Here is a 6326-nt window from a genome sequence, read left to right as displayed (position 1 = left end):
ACAGTAAGCATCAAACATACAATGAGTGTTAAAGGTAAGCAGAAACATGGCAGGGATAGGAGAAATGGGGTTAACTGTCACAGAGCATCGTGTCATGCAGACTCCGGGATGGCCCACCCTGACCTCTGCCTTCTAACATTCACACCTTTGTGCAGTCCCCCTGTTTTGCGTGGGTAGGGCCTATGACTCGCTTCTAGCCTATAAATTACAGCAAAAAATATAGGATGTCGGTGCAGTAATTATGCTACATAAGACTTCTCCACATGTCTTGCTAGAGATTCTCGTCTTGGTTGTGTTGAAGTAAGTGGCCATGTTGGGGAGGTCCATGGGGCAAGGTAGCAAGGGTGGCCACTGGCCAAGGCAAAGCCAGAAAATGAGAACAGCCTCCAGCTGATAGACAACAAAAACTGATTCTCCAGTGACCCACGTAAGCTTGGACGTTTTCTTTCCCCAGATGAGCCTTGAGCTTGGACTTCAGCCATGGTCAGCACGTCGACTGCAGCTTTCCGCTGGGACCCTGAAGCAGAGAACATACCAGAGCCATGTCCAGACTCCTGACCCACAGAAACTGTGCGATAATAACCATTTACTGCTTTAAGCCACTGGTTGGTGGTGCTGTGTTACACAGTAATAGGTAATTAAAACAAGGAGTGAGTATTTAGTGGAAGAAAAACATGGGCTTCCTTGGGGTGTCTGTCACACCTGCCATCCTAGGCCATAGGCTGGTCTCATCTCTTCTACTTCAGGATTTACAGCTGGGAAACTCAGAGATGTTCCATAGACAATGGAGACAAAATATCAGTCTTGTTCCTGAGTATAGTTTGGATTTGGGGATAAATATCACTATCTTGTCATTTAGACTTGGCTGCATATTGAAAAGCATACCAAATAATTTGGCTCAGACACAAAGGGTTATGCATTTTGTATAAACAAATCCAGATATAGACAGTTCAGGGCTGGTTTCTGGGCTCCATTAAAGGAGGAAGATATAAGCATCTAATCTTTTAACAAAGGTCATCATCATCTCTAATTATATTACCCTTTTATTACTAGGGGAGAAAAGAACTTGGAGTTCCGGAAGCCAGTTAGCAGCATCTACCACATAATGAGATTTCTAAAATTATTAAATCTTGAAGAATGCTTCAAGTATAGAATTAGGTGGCATAAATAAATGTGTTCCTGAATTGTATTTATAGTAATGGTATCATAGCATGGGATAATGATGAAGCAAGGTAAGTGGTAAAAACATTTAATTTATGATAAATGCGTTATAAATAATAACTGTACCCAAACTTCTGCTTTTAAGTTGTCAAAGATGCAGAAACACTATTCTAATGCCAAATAAAATCAATACCAACCACTCAAGATTTATAAATGGGCTTCAAATAATTTGATATGACAAAAGTTAAATGATACTTTCAAAGTATAAGCATGGCCCTAAGGTGTCATGTTTTAAATATATCATCATTAATAACTGACCTATTTCTACACCATTATTCATACCTTTGAACTCATGGACTTTGGACAATCTATGAAAATTTGACCAAAATAGGTCATCAACATCAAAAATAGGAGAAAGGGAAAAGTGCTGATAAAAAATACAATTATATATATAATTGTTTTCCCAGGAGACCAAACAAATGCAAATTATTGAATAAATGGTCTATCCTAAATATATATTGATCTCAGAGAATTATTCTGTCATGCTCTACTACTGTTTTAGTTGGCAACAATATAAAGTATAAAGCTTTTTATATATGGTGATTCTACTTAAAGCATTTATTTTGGGGGGTAAAGAATAAGGTATTTTTATTGCTACAACACACATGATAACATAAAAATATCAATAGGCAACTGTTCAACAATACAGAATTAACAAATGCATTATGGTATAGACAGGTAATAAACACTGCTCAGACTTTTTAAACATCAGCCAAAGTCAGCCAAAGATTGTATCACAAACACTGACCGATCTTTATCCTCCCTGGTTTCCCATGCCTAACAGAGTTACTTAAAAAAAGAAAAAAATGCAACGACATTACAAAGGCCATTTTATGGAATAAAACTTGAGTGTTCTGAAAGAGATCAAATGGAATTCCTTTGAAAATCCCTAATAAAAAGAAAAAAGAATAGAAGTGGACCTGAAGTAACTTCTTAAGAATGTGGAGTTTCCTCTGATAGTCTTAAGGTTAAATGTAATTCATTTGATGTGACAGACAATGGCTGATAATTATCTCAGACCTCCCACTGCCAGAGCTAAAAGCCAATTTAATTAGCATTTTTATCTGACCACTGGGCTTTTATAACTGCAGAACAAGCTTTTGAAACAGCAGTGAATTCTTCTAGTAGTATAAAAATAAATACTTTTATTCTTTCTGTATGGTATTTCAACATATTGTGGAGGTTTTTTGCTTTTAGTTTTATTTTCCAAGTCTGTATTCTATATCCTACACTGTCACTTGATCAAGAGAAAGCTTTTCTTCTTTTCATAACATAGCTGCAAGAAGGAAAAAAATCTATTTGATACATGAAAAACAATCTACCCAAAATTCACTTTAGTGAGGTTTTAGGTGAATTTCAAAGATTGCCTAAATGTAGAAACAGAGTGGACTTTGGCTTACAATGTAGGCCATGGTCTCTAAAGGGCCACTGTGTGGTACTATTTCAGGAGCGCCTGGGGGCATCGCTCATGCCTTCACTGTGTCTGACTCTAGTTCCATCACTGGCTGGGATGGTCAGTACTAAGGCATTGCTTCTTAAGAGTCCTCAAGTGCAACTTCTGTTTGGTCTTCTCTACCCATATCCCCACTCTAATCTCACCCACTCCGGTAGGCCAGCTATCACTTCCACAGTGAGGGTTCTTGTGTTGAGGTACATCTTTAAGTTAAGTTTTACATGCCTTGCCATTCCTATAGACCCAACTACCAAAAAGACTTAGTTATAAGATGTATCTAAAGCTCAATATGATTTATACTGAGCTCATTGAGTGACCCCAAAGTCACCATCTACCTCATCTTGGCATATCACTATTCTTTCCAGAACCTAAGCTAGATATAGAATTGTCTCTGTTAGTGTATGGAAGTGGTTTTTCTCCACCTTCTAGGAAAAGTACATGTCTCCTTTTTTTTTGCAGAACACTGTTGCCCTTCCACACTCTAACCATGGGGTTTTAATAACAAGCCGCAGTTCTATATGAGCCGGGGTACAGTGGGGAGGAAAGGGTAGTGCTGCTCAGGTGGCTGAGGTGCTTTGTCAGGGCCATGCTCAGTACCTCTTACTTTCTACATGCTTATCAATAATTTATAATAACAAGTAGATATTATAGAATGGCCATTTTTTTCTCATTATTAGGCAGATGCAGATATTCTTCATTATTTGGAAGTGAAATGAGCTTTTTGAACAGGAAGTTGAGGCTGATCATCCTATGTCAGGAATGCTATAGATATGGATCTTGAAATAATTTTATTTCTAAGCTCTGTCATTTCTTAATGTTTTCTGAACCATGAGCAAGAGTCATTTGAACCTTTATCGGCAATCCACATTTAGACAGTCGCATGTAGCTAGAAGGCCATTATTCTGAAACTATAATTAGCCCAATTATATTGGTAGTTTTACTTCTCCTGGAGATGTTTCCTTGTGTGTAGAAGCATTTATAGATGAGAGAGGGAGCTGTCTGTATTTGTGTTTAACGAGATGATTTTCTTGACATCAGTGAAATTTCCACTGAACTACACACAAGCGTCAGTGGGTTCCCAGACATGTGCCCCCTCTTGCCCACTCAGTGTTTGAATTTACAATGAGTTAAGAGATTCGCAACTCTGCCTCTAAAAATACTCTCATTTGTCTATTAAGCAAACATGCTTGAAAACTATAATGAGTAGCGAGTTCTGTACCACATTTCTTTTGTCTTTACAGTAAGAACCTATTTGAAAATCTTGCTTCCTCTTACCTTTCTTTCAGCTTGGCAATTTTATAAGGGCTCTTTATTTGCGGCAAAATATCACCACTCTTGATAAAGCCAGCTACAGCTTCCAAAACTTTTCCTTCATTTGCACTAAAGAACAGAAAGCATTGGAGGTTATCTCATCTAAACCATTTCATGGATGTTAAGGTTATAAAAGCTATACAACTTGAAATATACTTAAATATTTATATACTTGAGGCATTTTTAAAGCTATTCATAGTGAGTATCTCTAGCTGCATGGCATTTTATAAGTTTCTAGAGACTAAATATACAATCTTAAAAAATTGAGATTTTTGTTTTTTCATTAATGGTGAGCACTAGCACTACATTAAAAATATATATATAACTCCACAAGGATTATACTATTTACATTAGATTTTTACCCTGAATTATAATTCAGATCTTTTAAAACACACATGCACACAGTCAGAAGGTCTTAATTAGGTCTCTTTTACAGAAATTAAGCTGTTGGATCCAGTTCTAATTTTCATATTTGTTTAAATATTGTGGAGAAATGAAGACCACCAAGATGAAAACAAACAGAGCTTCCCATCACAGGAGAGCCATGCCCATCACTTGCATTTGGCAGGGACTCAAGGCAGGCAGGAGAGTGGGGAGGTTTTATAGTAAAAAGCAAAGGAAAGGCGTATGGATGCCTGACTGTAGGTTGGTGGCAAAGGAAAGCTGGACGCTGGCGAACTAGAAGTGGTGTCTCTTACATAGTTGCTTTGGAGATCTTATTTGGCTTTCTCTGTTTGATCCTGAGTTGGAAGCTGGGAAGCAAAATAGGAAAGTTTGCAGTCATTGACCATGTCCCATCCATTTATGGCTGTTTTATACAGAAGTTGTGGTTTGGCTTCCAGGGCTGGTTACTTAAAAGGTTAAGAGTAAGAGAGAGTTCCATTTTCATATATGATGTGGCCATTGTCCATTTGAATATTTAGTCCCTTAGTGTCATAGATAAAATAAAACAGCCTTACTTCATTGAGAACACTTGATTATTAGAACTGTAAAAATATATCTCTATGAAGTGTGGTTGGGAGGCAATCCTCCATAAGTCTTCTGTTTTCCTGCACATCTAGCAAGCAGAGGCATTTCATCTTTTATTCCAGGTCTGTTTAAAAGGAACTTGGTTTTTGGAATAGCCTTGGGAGAGAGAAGTAGTACTTTTCTCCAGAACAGGGCACAGGTGTGTTCACAGCCCAGCATACCAAAGATAATATGTCCCTCCAAGGAAATGTTAGGACAGGTTTACTTTATAAGACATTTGAGTAGTCAAAATTTAAGCTTCTTCAGTTATAATACAAAAACACTGTGTGTACAACATCCACTTGGGGCATTCTATATGCCCTCATGGGTCTAGGAGATGAGGAAGTGAAGACAACAGAAAGCTCAAACTGCTTGCTAGGGTGTAAAAGATAAAGTCCTTAGTCTCTGAACCAAGAATGTCGTGTCTTCTACCAAGATCCAAAAAAACTGTGGAAGGATAACTTGCTAGCTTAAAAGCAGGGTAAAACCTCCAACCCTTCGGCTCCTGACAAGTGCCAGGTATTGATACCCAAATAATCAAGCATGTATGTGAATGTCGTTTGTTTCTCCCTTTGGTTTAGGATTATAACCAGGATTGCAAAAGTAATGAACAAAAATGTAAAAAGCACTTTGAAAAAAATCATATAAGTGAATTCCAATTATATATGATAAATGGAAAGCAATTTAGTGCTTAAGGACAGATGGGGCTAATGAAATAAAGCTTCTGGTGTGTTTGTCAAGATATATGTGCACCACTCCTTCCCAGGTGGTTCATACTGAAATGAGGCCAAATATCAAAACTATAAGAATGAAAAAGATTGCAGAAAATGCTCAGATTTAATTTATGTTTAGTACTTATACTCCATCTTCAAACCTCATAGAAATAATTGCAGCAGAGTTACCAAGCTTTTTCACTGTAGGATAAAATATCAGTGCACCTGGTATGTCTAAACCAGTTACTCATAAGCTGCCAACATTTTCATCTTAATGGAAATAGATCTAACTAGAAAAAATTCATGAGCTTAAAATACATCTAAATAATCATCCATGGATTGGAAAAATAGATGATATTTTTAAAATGTACTTAATCAAGTAAGAGTTCTTCTAAGTCTGTGTAATTCAGTTGGTAAGCAGAGTTTTGCAGAGTTCTTTATATATTGTAATGGGTCCTTCTGTAAGTCAAGTTACTACTTATAGGGTGATTTTTAGTGTGATGTTTTATTGACTGAGGATTTGTCAATATCATTATTTTACTTTAATAAGAAAATTTGAGATCATAACCTCAAATATACATTGATTATGTACTTCTGAAAGAATGACTCAGGGCTTAGAT

The sequence above is a fragment of the Phyllostomus hastatus genome, unplaced genomic scaffold, assembly GCF_019186645.2.
Source record: "Phyllostomus hastatus isolate PE091 unplaced genomic scaffold, TTU_PhHast_1.1 phas_contig_86, whole genome shotgun sequence".
Taxonomy (NCBI): Eukaryota; Metazoa; Chordata; class Mammalia; order Chiroptera; family Phyllostomidae; genus Phyllostomus; species Phyllostomus hastatus.
Note: the sequence above shows the minus strand (reverse complement) of the source record.